This window comes from Rhinopithecus bieti, unplaced genomic scaffold, assembly GCF_001698545.2.
Source record: "Rhinopithecus bieti isolate Rb0 unplaced genomic scaffold, ASM169854v2 scaffold_6933, whole genome shotgun sequence".
Lineage (NCBI taxonomy): Eukaryota > Metazoa > Chordata > Mammalia > Primates > Cercopithecidae > Rhinopithecus > Rhinopithecus bieti.
Window position 1 is genome coordinate 1770979 of NW_016805426.1, and position 16278 is coordinate 1787256.

The following is a 16278-nucleotide window of genomic DNA, read 5'->3' on the forward strand; positions in this document are numbered from 1 at the left end:
ATAAATAAATAAATAAAACCCACCTTAAAAAAAAAAAAAAAAAGAAAACAGCATACCTAAACAAGTGAGCGTGGCAGTGTTCCAATAAAACTTTATTTACAAAAGCAAGCCACAGACCAGAGTTGGGTCTGGTCCTTATAGTTTGCTGACCCCTTGCATCGACCATAGACCAGTCTTTCTAATCATTAGTCACCTATTTGCTCTGGAGGAACAATTCCAATACCATAAAAACTCTTTGATATAATAAGCATCACACAATGGAGGAGAAGCAGAATAAATGTATCTGTTGCTTCATGGCTATTGTTGTGGATATTTGATTTTTCTTAATGAAGAATAGCCGTATTTAAATGTGATACATAAGGTAGCAACATTGAGAAAAATTTGTGGAACTCATAAATCGCTCAACTCCCCAAGGGTTTCTCTGGGTATGCTATAGACAGGACTATCAAATAGCAAAATGGGAAATTACATTACCTGTTACGTAATATTAGAACCTCTTGTCCAATGACATGGGTGTCTCTTCTGCATATCTTTTCTTGGCATTAATCTGAAAAGGCTGAGAGGAAAAAGAAACTTGAATTTGAATTTGACATCCTCTTGCGTCTGTCATTAAATTTCTAGGTAAAGTCTGACTTCTCAAAAGTGTAACTCCATTTAACTTAGTCACAATTTCATAAAACCTTCTCTTACAATTTCACAGGTTTCTATGTCTCTTTCAAGACGAAGATTCAAAGAAAGATTTTCTGTGTATGGTAGTTTTGATATAAAGAACCCATTAGCAAACTTGCAATGTGTAAATTACATGGAAGGCTCTAAGATGTGCCTTAAATTGTAAGGGCAGACTACCTTCTCCCGGGAGGTTAATGGAGAAAGGAGGTGCTTGTTTCAACAAAGAGTTAAAAATAATACCCTGAAAATCACCTTTGTAATCAAAAGATGGACTGCTTTTAATTGCAAATGTGTGTTATGATATGAGTGGCTAGAAAACAGTTTTATTCTTCCTTTATGGCATTTCCCTTGGCAAACAGAATTAAAATGAAGCCTCGAATATATCCAGCATAATATTCCTCAGTGCTCACTAACTCATCTGCTTCAATTCAGGATAGATATGGTAACAATCATTTTCATAATGCCTGTGGGTGCTTTATTAATATTTTATAATAAAATTATCATCATCTTATACAAATTTCACTCTATAATGTGTTAAAAATGGGATCAGAGACTTGCAAATGAAATGAAAGCAATGGTAAAATTTAAAACATCATTTTCCACTGCAGTTTTTCTATTTTTTTCCTCCATAAAAAAGTTTTGAGTCACAGCTTTACCAATGCTGTAGACATTATTATCTTGATATCTCCACTATCTAGTTTATTAATACTCATCAGTGGTCTACATTAATCGCAGCTAAACATGCTTTTCCTAGGGAGCCCAACGTACCACTATTTTTATTTTGCCAGAGCAGTTCCACTAAATTATAACATGCAATATATGTCATAACCTTTTGTCTGTTGTTAGAAAATCAACACATGAAATTTACAAGGTTATTTCTCCATTTTCAGGTAAAAAGGAAGGACAAAAGAGGTGCTCTTATCAATTAGAGCACCAGGGCTTTCATATATGCATCTCATTGAATCCTCAATCAGTTGAGGTAGATGCTATTACCCCATTTTACAGAGGGGAACAGCTGGGTTTCACAAAGACTAACTTGCCCACAGTTACACCTTTTGTAACTGGAGGACTGAGCCCACATTTCTTTGATTTCAAATGATGTGGGATAAGTTAGGTACATAAGGTGAATTTTTTTAAAAAAATTAAGTTTGACACCATTAAACTGTAAGGAATAAGTCTTTGAGATTTTAAAAAGAAAGTACATACACACAAGAAATCTTTACATAGACATAACCATTTGACCAAAATATAGAATCCTCCTTAAGCATCTTCCTGTATGTCTCAAGGTGAATCAGGTAGAAAGGTACATTTCTCTCTCTTCTTGAGGAGGTTGGACTGTTGATTACCTATTTCCCTGGGCTGAATTAGGAGGAAAGTTGAAAGATGGACTTTTTAGCAAGGGCCTGAGGCTCTAGAACTGTCCAACTTGCCTCCTAATTTCCCATTGAAATTTGGCATTAAGGAGATGTTGACCTTGGCAATAATGTAATATTCTCCAACTCAATAGCTGTAGCCCCACAGAAAAAGACAGTGGTTGTTACTGTTCTAATCAGTATGGAATTTATTAACCTTAATTAAGACTTCAAGTGTAGTTTGCAACCTTTAGAAATGATTAGGCCTTCACTGAACAAGCAGCCATAGTGACAAGCTGTGCTACCGTTGGTCTTCTCCAAAGCTACTATGCAACGTACAACACACAATAATTTTCCCACTAGCTGACTTGTATTGGGAACTTGCCATAAATGAGGCGCTGTGCTAAGGTTTTCCATGCAGCACCCCATGAAATCTCACCACAGCCTATTACCATCCCAGTTTACGGATGGGGAAGCTGAGGCCTACAGAGTTTGTAAAACCCTATCCTAGACCACCTAACCAGGAAGTCATTGATCAGGATTTGAACTTGGGTCTCTCTGTCTCCTGCTCTCATAACACTCACATTGTCCTCTGGGTGATAATGAGGTTGAAGGGACACTTATTCCCCATACCTCATGTTTTATTTTATAGAAAGGGACCGTCTGCTAAAGTAACCCTCTCCTTGTCCTTTACTTCTAAGAAAAGACTAATGGTGCATCTGATTAGAGCTAAGGAAAAGGCTCTGGGCCTGCTGGCTCAGTTCATTCCACTTGGGGACCCAGTGATCTGCAGAAACAACAACTCTTTTCTGCTTCCATGCTTGGCAGGAGGCCCAAGTTGTTTCAGCACAGCAAGTACCTGAGCAGGTGAGCTCAAATCAGTTAGCAGAATTGGCCAATGTTCTCCCACCTCCCCTTTCTATTAGTCATGACAGAGACAACTGAACCGCCATCTGCACTGGGACCTTGTCTAGTACCTTCTACATGAGACTGAGGCACAATGGCTTATTGATCAAGCCTCTTTTAAATCAAAACCATTGGGAGTCTGTAATTTACACAATGAACCTATAGGTCTCCCCCAGCTCTGTGACTCTCACTGGATTTCAGTGCCCACAAAGGGCAAAATTCAAAACCTTCCCAAATACACTTTTCACAGTTTCTAACTTTCATATCTGCACCTTTTATATTTTACTGGCTAGCATTATTTTTTCCCAAATAAGATTTGCCCTTGTGGTTTCCTTGTTTTGTTTCAGATTAGATTAATAAACCATGAAGAATTCAACTGAAAATAAGATTTCTTTTTTTCAGAATTCATTTTAGGGAGTATATACTTTTAAAAGTCATTTCTAAATCATAACACATGAAAAGTGCCAGGCTACTTATAAAAGAAAGTAGGTCTCTCATGTGTGCGTGCTCTCTCTCTCTCTCTCACACACACACACACTCTCACACTCACTCATTCCTACCTGCCTAAGATGATTTATGTAGGAAGTATCCCTAGTGGCGCGAGGGAGAAAAGCCCTACTCTGTAGCATTTGCCAGTTTCTGTGGTGTAAACTCTCCCATCACGACTGATTTTGAGTTAACATGATGTCACTGAACACCAGTTGGAGAAGAGACAGGCGCAGTGACTTCTCACATGCCAGTGTAAGCTGACTGTATCACGCCATTGGACCAGACCCTTTCCTATGACAACAGGTAGGTAGCCAAATGGTATCTTAGTATCACTAGTTCCATTAACCAGGCAAACACTATTCTTTTTATAAAGCTCAACTGATTGCAGTTGTCTCTGAAACTATAGTTCCCCAGAAACCGTAGTTTCAGCGACAACCCACTACTTTGATATAAAATAAATTGAAATATGTTTTTTTCCTTCTGCATCCTTCAGAGGCTCTTTGCAACAATGAAGTCATAAGCGTTGGTTTTACAGAATTCAACTTAAACTTCTCTCTTGAGGCTCTTTTTATCAGCAAGAGATGCTTTATCTCTTTCTATATCCAAGATTCCCCTGAGGAAATCATTAAACTGCATTATTTAATATCTTTGGGACTTTTCTGCCTAGTTCTCTAACTCATGAGGTGGAAGTCTTTAAGAAAAGTTCTCTAGGCATGATACAAGTTTGAGAAAAAACATTTCCCATTCATGGTCCCCCCTATATTTTGTAGTACTCATTGGAATCAAGAGAGATTATGCTGTTTGAGAAGATTCATTAATTACATCATATTCTTAGGCTGAATTTTTTTTCCTGACTAGAGGCAATAATCAATCTTTTATTGATATTTAAGAAATCTGGATAATGTTTCTGATTACACCACTAACTGTGTGGACTTGGGCAAGTTGCTGAAATCCTCTGGGTTTCAATCATACTGAAGAGTGAAGAGTGAGGATAGATAGTAATACTGATGGTTATTTCTGAGTCCTCAGAATGTACCAAGTAATGAGTGATATACTTTATCTCTACTAACTCATGTCATTATCACCATAACCCAAAAAATGTAGATACTATTTAGTAGTCTCAAGTTTACATAGGAAAACTGAGGCTTAGAGTGTAAGTAACATTCTCTAGGCCACATAGTAGTATTCAGAAGAGATGGGACTTGAAACCAGACCATCTTGACTCAAAGCACATTTCTTCAACCATTATTCTCTCCTGTCTTCTCATGTAGATGGCCAAAGAGGTCCCATCTGTGTCTCAAATCCCATTGCACTGGGGTATTTCCAGAAACTGATAGCATGTGAGAACATTGGTACTTGTATACACAAAGAGCTAGAATTGACACATCTGATTTTTAAAATGAATATTGTGAACATTTGGAGTCAGGAAACATTACTTAGTGTCTGTCTGCATTTAAGTTTTCCTACTTAGGAAATAAAAAGATTACTGGGTCTATTCAGGGCAGATATTTTGGAAAGATATTTTCTTAGTTATACAATACCCTCTACAAATTCCAGCTTCAAAAAAAATCGCTCTACAAATTCCAGCTTCAAAAACAATAGCTCTTCCAGTCACCATGTTAGGTATATATAAAACCATTGAAAACTTACAATATTCATTTTATATACAAATGCAGGAAGGGTAAAGATTTTGAGTTGCCCTAAGCCACAGAACCCCATTTTCAGCCATGGTACACTGTACCACACCATCCAACAGAGTTACTTACATGTATAAAAGTTTGTGCATTCTTTTAAAATTTTAAAGTAAAAATAAATAAATATGCTGTAGAAAGAGGCAACCTCGTGGAATGGACTGCAAGGCAGAGATTTCAATTCTGTGTCTTGGTTTTTTCACTGATTTGCTGTGTGATCTAGGAAAGGTCATCTACTTCACAGGTCTCAGCCTCACATCCACAAAGTCACTGACCACTGAAATATATTCTGACTTTAAATTTGTCTCTACTCTGGGGTTTAGTTTCTGACTGGGATAGCCTGATCCCCTTGAAAGACAGATTATCAAAGCATAACTATTAGATGACCTACGATATTATTTTGCTAAGATTTTTCACAAAACCCCGTCATCATCAGAGATATGGTAGTTCCTGGAGAGACAGCACACTCTTTGCAGGTTTGGAAAGCCCAGTTCCCATCCTTGCTCCATTCCATACTGTGGGAGACACAAAGGGAGGAGGCAGGAAATTTCTGCAAAAACCCCATGAACGGATAATAGATCACCTGTACTTCTGCTTAATGTTCTTCACAGCATACAGTCAAACAATGGGAATCGGTCACAGAAGAAATGATTTTGATTGGTTTCCTAATCTAATGTATTCTACAAACTATAATTTCTCCTTTTAATTCTACAGGGTATACTATCTAATGTACATAAACAGTATACATTCAAAGATTGTGATGCACACATCACATTATTGTGTTTCTACATCAGCATCTTTAATGTGACCCTCCAGAACTGTTCTTCAACTGCTTGTGGCAGACATAAGTTGTATGGATGACAAATAGGAACAAGAAATGTTGGATGAATGAACAAATTAAGAAAGAAACAGACTAAGGGCAATACAGCTACAAATCAAAACGCTGAACACACAAATAATATCTCTATTTTTTAAATGACAATATTAGTATCATCATTTTTATTTTAGGAGAACTAGGAGTGATCACACATCATGGGAGCTAATGACTTGTGACAAGAAGGAAATTGCTCAGAAGCTGTGTGAATTGACCCCAAACACAGGTTAGCTAGATATGACACTTAGAATGTACAATATGGATGATGGTCTATCAGGTTCTGGGTAATACACACTCTTTATTCTTGGTATTTGCATTCTTCTGAGAACATTTTTTGGGAAATGTCCTTAGGGACAAGAGTATCCATGACCCTATACATCAGGGGGAAATCTGCAGGTGACGATGCAGAGTGAAGTTGCTAATAAAGGTATGTAGATGTAGGAAATATCAGCAAATCCCTGGTATCATTAAGTTCTGTAATATAGCTTTTCACACAAAATCACATTACAGTCATTTTCACAATAATCAAAGCTGAGGACTCAAAACCAAATGTGTGAGGTTTTCTGTTGAAGAGGTCACTGTGAGTATCAATTTTCTTACTTGCTTGGGATATTTACCCAATTTTAAATACAAGAAAAAATTTGAAATTGATGATGTCAGCCAGTTGATGGAATAGTAGAAACCAGCACTCATTCCCTTATAGACACATCAACATGAACAACCATCCACACATGAAAGGACCTTCACAAGAGCTAAGTCATTCAGATGAGAAATTATAGCACCTGAGTGTAGAACAAAAATAAGAAAAAATAGATTGAACATGGTAGGAAGAACAGCTTCACATTACCCATGTCATCTCTTTCCCAAGCTAAAGTGCAGTCAGAGGTGCCATTCACATGGAAGGAGGAGGATAAACTGAGTACACAAATTCACCATGAACCACAGTATCAGGCCTTCTCCATTGAATCCTGGCACCAGGCCAATCCCCATGACCCTAGGCTCCAGGTTTGACCTCATGGCCTCAGGCACCAAACTAGCACCTGCAGATTCAGGCTCCAGACTCTTTCACCTACTGACCCAGATACCACGTCAGTCCATCTGAGGACTCCAATGGCAAGCCTACCTGCAGACACTGGCAGCCAGCCTGTCCAAAATCCCTGGACAGGCTTACCGCTATAAGGCTTTCTCTGCTGAAGCTGGGGTATAAAGACTGGAAGAGGTACCTACTCTTTCAAAAGTTCAGATACTTCTTCAAAATTACAAGGATCATAAATAATCAGGGAGCCATGGCACCAGCAAAAAACAAATAAATAAATAAAGCATCAGTAGCTGATCCTAAATAAATTAAGATCTATTAATGGTCTGACAAAGAATTCAAAATAACCAACTTAAAGAAACTCAGTGAGCTATAAAAAAAAACAGGTAACTAAGCAAAATCAGGAAAACAATATGTGAATAAAATCAGTAGGTTAACAAGCAGATACCATAAAAAAGAACCAAACAGAAATTCTGGAAATAGAGAATACAAAGTCTGAGCTGAAAAATTTCATAAAGAATTTCAACAGCAGACTCAATCAAGCAGAAAAAACAATCAGTGAGCTCAAAGACAATTCAAGTTGAAACAACAGGACACTAACAAACATTGTGAAAATAAAACTCATTGCAAAAGTAAGAATATAGTCAAATTCAGAATATTCTAATACTGTAATTGTGGTGCACAAATCACTTTTACCTCTAGCAAAAAAAGTCTTAAAAATAACTAGAGCTGCAGTAACTTGTTAATAAACATAAATTACAAAAAGATGTAAATTGAGACATCAATAATATAAAATGTGGAGGAAGGAGAATTAAAGTGCACAATTTTACAAAATTTATCCTCTTAAAGTAGAATTTTTGTGTTATTGTTGTTACTGTTTTTGAGATGGAGTCTCACTCTGTCACCCAGGCTGGAGTGCAATGGCGCGATCTCAGCTCACTGCAGCTTCCACCTCCCAGATTCAAGCAATTATCCTGCCTCAGCCTCCTGAGTAGCTGGGACTACAGGTGCATGCCGCCATGCCCAGCTAATTTTGTATTTTTAGTAGAGACAGGGTTTCACCATGTTGGCCAGGATGGTCTTGATCTCCTGACCTCATGATCCACCTGCCTCGGCCTCCCAATGTGCTGGGATTATAGGCGTGAGCCACTGCACTCAACCAACGTAGAATGTTGTAACTAAAGACTGTTTTCTGTTACATAAACCTCATTATAACCACTAAGAAAAAGTCTCTAGCAGAAAGAGAAAGATAACAGAATCAAAACATATCACTACAAAAATCACCAAACCACAAAGGAAGCTTGCAAGAGAGAAAGAAAGAAACAAAGGAACTAAAAAATAGTCAGAAGAACAATAAGTTCTAAGCTAGCAATAATTACTTTAAACATAAGTGAATTAAATTATCCAATCAGAAGACATAAAATGGCTAAATGAATTTAAAAAAAAATAATTCAACTACATGCTGCCTACAACAGACTCACTTTAGATTTAAAGGTCTACATAAGCTGAAAGAGAAGGAACAAAAGATACCCCATGCAAATAAGAAAGCAAAAGTAGCTATATGTATATCAGACAAAATAAAACAAGATAAAAAATATCACAAGAGACAAAGAAGATAATCATATAATGACAAAATGACAATCCATCAAGAGGATATAATAACTGTAAATATATATGCAGAGAGCACTGAAGCACCTAAATACATCAATTATTAACAGAACTGAAAGGACAAGCAGACAATAATACAATAATAGTAGGGACTTCAATACCCCACTTTCAATGATACATGGATCATCCAGACAGAAAATGAATAAAGAAACAACAGAGTTGGCTGGGGGCAGTGGCTCATGCCTGTAATCCCAGCACTTTAGGAGGCTGAGGCAGGTGGATCACCTGAGATCAAGAGTTCGAGACCAGTCTGACCAACATGGAGAAACCCCGTCTCTACTAAAAATACAAAACTTAGCCAGGCTTAGTGGTGCATGCTTGTAATCCCACCTACTCGGGAGGCTGAGGCAGGAGAAGGGCCTGAACCCAGGAGGCAAAGGTTGCAGTGAGCCGGTATCATGCCACTGCACTCCAGCCTGGGCAACAAGAGTGAAACTCCGTCAAAAAAAAAAAAAAAAAAAAAAAGAAAGAAAGCAAGAAAGAAAAAGAAACAGCAGACTTGAACAACAATATAGACCAAATGGACCTAACAGACATACAGAAAATTCCAGTCATCAGCAGGAGACTACACGTTCTTTTCAAGTACCCAAGGAATATACTCTAGGATAGATGATACAGATCATAAGTTAAGCCACAAAACTAGTCCTAACAAATTTAAAAAGACTGAAATTACAATAAGTATCTTTTTCCAATCACAAGGGTATGAAACCAGAAATCAATAATAGAGGAAAATTGGAAAATTCAAAAACACATGGAAATTAACACACTTCTGAACAATCAATAGGTTAAAGAATAAATCAAAAAATAAATGTGAGAAGTCTTGAGACAAATACAAATGTAAACACAACATTCCAAAACTTAGAAGATACAGCAAGAAAAAATTGTAAGCAGAAAATTTATAGTGAGAAATGCCTATATTAAGAAAAAAGAGACATCATAAAACACAAAAAGGTGTAAAACTCCTAAGTCTTATAAACAATTAAAAGGGGAAGAAAAGGAACTCAAATGGCAATACAACATAACTCCAAGAAGCCACAAAGACAGAGAAAAAAGAAAGAATCCACAAAACAACTAGATAACAATTGACATTATGACAGGAATAAAACATCACATATCAATATTAACCTTGAATGTAAACGGATTAAATGCTCTACTTGTAAGATACAAATGGCTAGATGGGTTTTTTTAAACATGAACTAATTATATGTGCTTACAAGAAACTCACCTTACTGGTAAAGACACACAGACTAAAGGTAAAGGGTTAAAAAAAGTTACTTCATGGAAACAGAAACCAAAAGTGAGCAGGAGTACCTATACCTATATGAGATGAAACAAATATTAAACCAAAAACAGTAAGAAAAGACAAGGAATGCCAATACATACTGATAAAGGGATAAATTCAACAAGAGTATATAACAACCCTAAATATATATGCACCCAGTACTGGAGCACCGAAATTCATAATACAAATGTTACTAGAGCCAAAGAAAGAAATAGATGGCAATGCAATAAAAATAAAGGACTTCAATATCTCACGTACACTAGACAGATAATTGAGACAAAAATTAACAAAGACAAATTAACTTAAAAAACTGAACTTTTAGACTAAGTGGAACTAACAAACCTTCAGACTAAGTGGAATTAACAACCTAACATTGCACCTCAAGGATCTAGAAACACAAGAACAAACAAACCCAGTTAGCAAAAGAAAACAAATAACTAAGATCAGAGAGGAACCAAATGAAATTGAGAAAAAAATAAATACAAAGGATCGATGAAATGAAAAAATTGTTCTTTGAAAAGATAATATTGATAACCACTAGCTAGGCTAACTAAAACAAGAATCAAGGATCCAAATAGCATAATTAGAAATAAAAAAGAGACATTACAATTGATAACATCAGAGACTACAGTGAAAAACTATGTGCTCACAAACTAGAAAACCTAGGAAATTGATAAATTATTGGAAACATACAATCTCCCAAGATTGATCCAGGAAGAAACAGAAATCCTGAAGAGGCCAATAACAAGCAATGAGATTGAATTAGTAATAAATTCCTGCCAGCTACAGCACCTGATCACAGACACTAGCCAACCTCCTAACTCACTTGCAAAGCTGGACTGGTGACTTTTAGAAACATGGCAGGCAGTTTAACTCAGCTTGAGTCCTTATACTGCTAGTCTTCACACCCAGCCTCAGAACCCACCCGAGCAACCCCCACCTAGGCAAGAAGACTCCCACCTCCACGCATTTAGGAGAAGAGTAAAGGCTAGACCTCCTTACCTAAAAAATCAAGCAGCAGCTCCACTTAGCCAAAAAGCTCCCATAATGACCCCACCGAGGCAAGGAAACTTCTACCTCCACACATTTTGGAGAATAGGGGCCAGACTAGCTTGATCTGGGAGGTCAAAGAGCCACTCCTTCAGCCAAAAGCCCACCTAATAGCTCCACCCTGACAGTGAAACAATCTTAATCATGCATTTCTAAGGAGCATGACCTCTAATTTTGCCCATCCCAAGCAGTAAATTCACCTAACCTCAGGCCTAGCCTATAGCCCTGACCATCAATTGTGTTTCTATATATTGACAATAAGCTAACTGAAGAAGAAATTAAGGACACAACTCTATTTAAAAGAACGTTAAAATACGAATTTAACAAAGAGATGAAAATCTATACACTGAAAACTTACATAAAACACTGACAAAAAAAATTGAAGAAGACACAAATGAATGGAAAAATACCTCATGTTCATGGACTGGAAGAATTATTATTATTATTAAAATATCCATACTACCCAAAGCTATCTACAGATTTAATGCAATCCCTATCAAAATTCCAAAAGCTTTTCATATAAAAGAAAACAATTCTAAAATTTATATGGAACCATAAAAGACCCTGAATGGGCAAAGCAATCTTGAGCAAGAAGAATAAAGCTGGAGGGATCACGTAGTCCAATTTCAAATTATATTACAAAGCTATAATAATAAAAAGGGTAGAGTACTTGCATAAAAACAGACATACAGACCAATGGAGATGAACAGAAAGCCGCCAAATGAATCCACACATTTATGGTTGACTGATCTTCAACAAAGGTTCCAAGAACACAAGAACACACAATAGGCAAAGAATAAATGGTGTTGATAAAACTGGATATCCACATGCAGGAGAATAAGACTTAATCTTTATCTCACTTTATATTCATCCAACTCAATAGGAATTAAAGACTTCACTGTAAGACCTGAAACTAAACAGATAGCAAAAAACATATGGGAAAGACTTCTGTAAGTAAGCTTTTGGCTATAACCTCAAAAACCAAATAGGCAAAAAGTGGCAAATTGAATTTGATATGGTTCAGATATTTTTTCACTCCAAATTTCATGTTGAAATATAATCCTTAATGTTGGAGGTGAGGCCTACTGAGAGGTGTTTGGGCCATGGAAGCAGATCGCTCATGAGTAGCTTGGTGCTGTCCTCATGATAATAAGTGAGTTCTGGTTCTGAGTTCACAGAAGTTCTGCTATTTTAAAGTGTGTGGCACCCCTCCCTTGTTACTACTCTCACCATGTGACATACCTGTTCCTACCTTGTTCTCTGCCATGATTGGAAGCTTTTTGAGGTCTCCCCAGAAACCGAGCAGATGTTAATGCCATGCTTGTACAGCCTACACAACCATGAGCCAATTAAATCTCTTTTCCTTATAAATTATGGAGCCTCAGGTATTTCTTTACAGCAAGGCAAAAACAGCCTAATACAGATTTGTATCAAACTAAAATATTTCTGCACAGCCAAGGAAACAATCAATAGAATGAAAAGTCAACCTATGGTATGGGAGAAGATATTTGTATACCATTTACCTAATAAGGGTTAATATTCAAATACATAAAATACTCAAACAGCTCAATAGTAAAAAAAACAAATAATGTAACCTAAAAATAGACGAAAGACCTGGGCCAGGCATGGTGGCTCATACCTGTAACCCCAGCACTTTGGGAGGCTGAGGTGGGCAGATCACGAGGTCAGGGGTTCGAGACCAGCCTGACTGACATGGTGAAACCAAAAAAAAAAAAATTAGCCAGGCATTGTGGTGTGTGCCTGTAACCCCAGCTACTCAGGAGGCTAAGGCAGGAGAACTGCATAAACTCATGAGGTGGAGGTTGCAGTGAGCCAAGATTGCGGGGCAAGGCTTCATCTCAAAAAAAAAAAACCTAATAGACACTTCTCCAAGGAAGACATACAAATGCAGGTTCAGGAAAAGATGTTCAACATCACTAATCACCAGAGAAATACAAATGAAAACCGTAAGATATTACCTCACATGTGTTAGAACAGCTATTACCAACAGGACAAAAAATTACAAGTATTAGTAAAGATATAGAGAATCTTTGTACACTGTTATTCAGAATGTAAATTTGTACAGTCAGTATGGAAAACAGTGTAAAGTTTTGTCAAAAAGAAAAAAGGAAAAATAGAACTATCTATGATCCAGCAATCCTACTTCAAGGTATATATCCAAAGAAAGTAAGTATGTCAAAGAAATATCTGCTCTCCCATATTTATTACAGCATTATTCACAATAACCAAGATATGGCATATATCTAAGTATCCTGTGATTTTTCCTTTGGCCTAAAACAAAGTTCTTTCTATTGCAATGGGTGAATGCGAAAAAAGTGTGGTACACATACAATGCAATATTATTCTATCTTTAAAAAGAAGGAAATCCCGTCATTTGCTACAACATAGATTAAACAAAGTGGACATTATGTTAAGTTAAATGAAAGACAGTTACTGCATTATTTCACTTAGATGTGGACTCTGAAATAGTGAAACTCACAGAAGCAGAGAGTAGAATGGAGATTTCCAGGAATGGGGATGGGGAAGGAGGGAAACGTTGATCAAAGGGTGCAATGTTTCAGGATACAAGGTACAAAGTTATGCAGGATAAATAAGTTTTGTAGATCTAATGTACAGTATGGTGATCATAGTTAATAATTCTGTGCTACAATTCACAATTGCAAAGATATGAAACCAACCTAAGTCCCCAACAACCAGTGAGTGAATAAACAAAATGTGACACATATATATCATGGAATAGTACTCAGCCACAACAAAGAACAAAATGATGTCTTTTGCAGCAACTTGGATGGAGCTAGAGGACATTATTCTAAGTGAAGTAACACAGGAGTGGAAAACCAAAAACTCTATGTTCTCATTTATGAGTGAGAGCTGAGCTATGGGTATGCAAAGGCATACAGAGTGATATCATGGACTCTAGAGACTCAGGATGGGGAGAATGGGTGGGGAGCTATGAATAAAAAAACTACACTTGGCTGGGCACAATGGCTCATGCCTGTAATCCCAGCACTTTGGGAGGCCAAGGGGGTCAGATCACCTAAAGTCAGGAGTTCAAGACCAGCCTGGCCAACAGTGAAACCCCGTCTCTACTAAAAATACAAAAATTAGCAGGGCGTGGTCGGGGAGCCTGTAGTCCCAGCTACTCAGGAAGCTGATGCAGGAGAATAGCTTGAAGCCAGGAGGTGGAGGTTGCCGTGAGCCGAGATCACACCATTGCACTCTAGACTGGGCAACAGAGGAAGACTCCAGTTAAAAAAAAAAAAAAAAAAGTACACTTTAGGTACAATGTACACTACTCCAGTGATGGGTGCCCTAAAATCTCAGAATTCACCACTATATAATTCATTCATGTAACAAAAAAACACTTGTATCCCAAAAGCTACTGAAATAAAAATTTTAAAAAACACAAACATACTTTGCTGTATCCTTGAAATTTGCTAAGAAAGTAGATCCCAAATGTTCTTACCAGAAAAAAAATACATTAACTATATGAGGTAATAGATATGTTAATTAGCTTGATTAGGATAATCATTTTATAATGTATATGTATATTAAAATGTCATGTTGTACACCTTACGTATAGACAATTTTGTCAATTATGCCTTTTGAAAAGCTGGGAGAACACTAATTCACCATAGGAATAAAAATCAAAAGAGAAACATACTGTGAATGTTGTCATTGTTCTTCCTCACCATGAACATGTATTGGACCTTAGAATCCTCCCTGGATTCACATGCTTTAATGATCATTACTTTGTAGGTAATGGGTAGGAGGAAAGAATACATTTCATTGTCATAACCAGGTATGGGTATGGCAAATTCTTTCCCTGCCTTCTTATGGAACAGAGTAGTTTTCAACTCTGTTCAACAGTTAATGATCGTAACAGGATAGAGTACTTATGTCAGGGAAAGACCTAAGCGTTTGGCATATATTTACTAAATGACTCTTTAAAACACCTCCACAGAGTAGATAATTTTTGTTTCCACTTTACAGGTGAAGAAACTGAGGCACAGAGGAGTTTTGGGTCTTCCTTGGGACCACAAGACAAGCAAGTGGCAGAGCTGGAATCTGAACCCAGGCAGCCGGGCTCCCCACTCCTCACTTCGGTGCAGCACCCGTTGGTGCTAACGAGCTCAGTGATGCTGGTGATTTTCTTTCTAGCTTTCCCAGTGACTTACTGTGGTGTATTTATGGGCCTTTTTTATCCTTTCTAGTTTTTAAAGCAACCTTAGCTTGAAAGAATTCTCTTGGGGGAGAAAAACATGTTCTGAGTGAGAAAAGTAGAGAAGGCTGTTGGAAATCTTAAGTCCACACACAAATCCCTTTGGACTATCAAAGTGGGTTTTTTCCTCCATCAACAGGCCTTTGATCATTCACCACCAGGCAAAATTAAAACACCAGAAAACCATGTGATATACAAACCATGTGACCAGGACTACATGACCCAAGACTCTAGTATATGGCCAAATTCATGTTAAGTTTTCTGTAAGTATTTTGCAGTTTGGAGTTTGGAAAATCACACAAAATTGCTCTATGTCCTCAGTGCATTACTCACATTTCATTACTTAAATAATTAATTTCATTCCAGAGACTGAACTCCATCTAGGCTCTGCATTCTATATAATAACTTACCTTGATTTCCTCTAACATACATGTCAGCATCAGGGCTCAAAGAGATAGAGCTACAGGCAGAAAGGAAGGGGAATCTGAGAATCTGGAATTGATGCTTGGTAGCTAAAAATGGGCAGACTAGCCATGGCAAAGGAAAGTCAGTCTTTCTGATTGTACCAATGGGAGCTTTTTATTTGTGTTACTGATATGGCTCTCTGAGGGTCCTTGGAGAATGAGAATATTTACTTGCAAAATGCCTATCACTGCATGAATAGCTAGGTTCTTTGAAAAGTGTACTCTTTCTTGTTAGGCACACTAGAACAAGCATTCAACTCTCTTAGGACATTAGATCCAAGAACTGCAGCAATGCTAAATGCACTTGTGAATGCTTAAGATGGAAAGGAGAGAAAATAATGGAATAGAGATTTGGTGCTAGAATTATGTCCGAGCTAAAGCTTAAGCCCAAATCTAACTCAGTATCCTTCACTGGGCCTAGCAACATAGTTGACACATAATGGAGAATGATAGCTTCACCCAGAGGAAAGTTATTTCCTCAGAAATACTAGTAACTAATGGAATTGACTACAAAACTCACCCATTTATTTGTGAATCAGCATACACCCCCACAC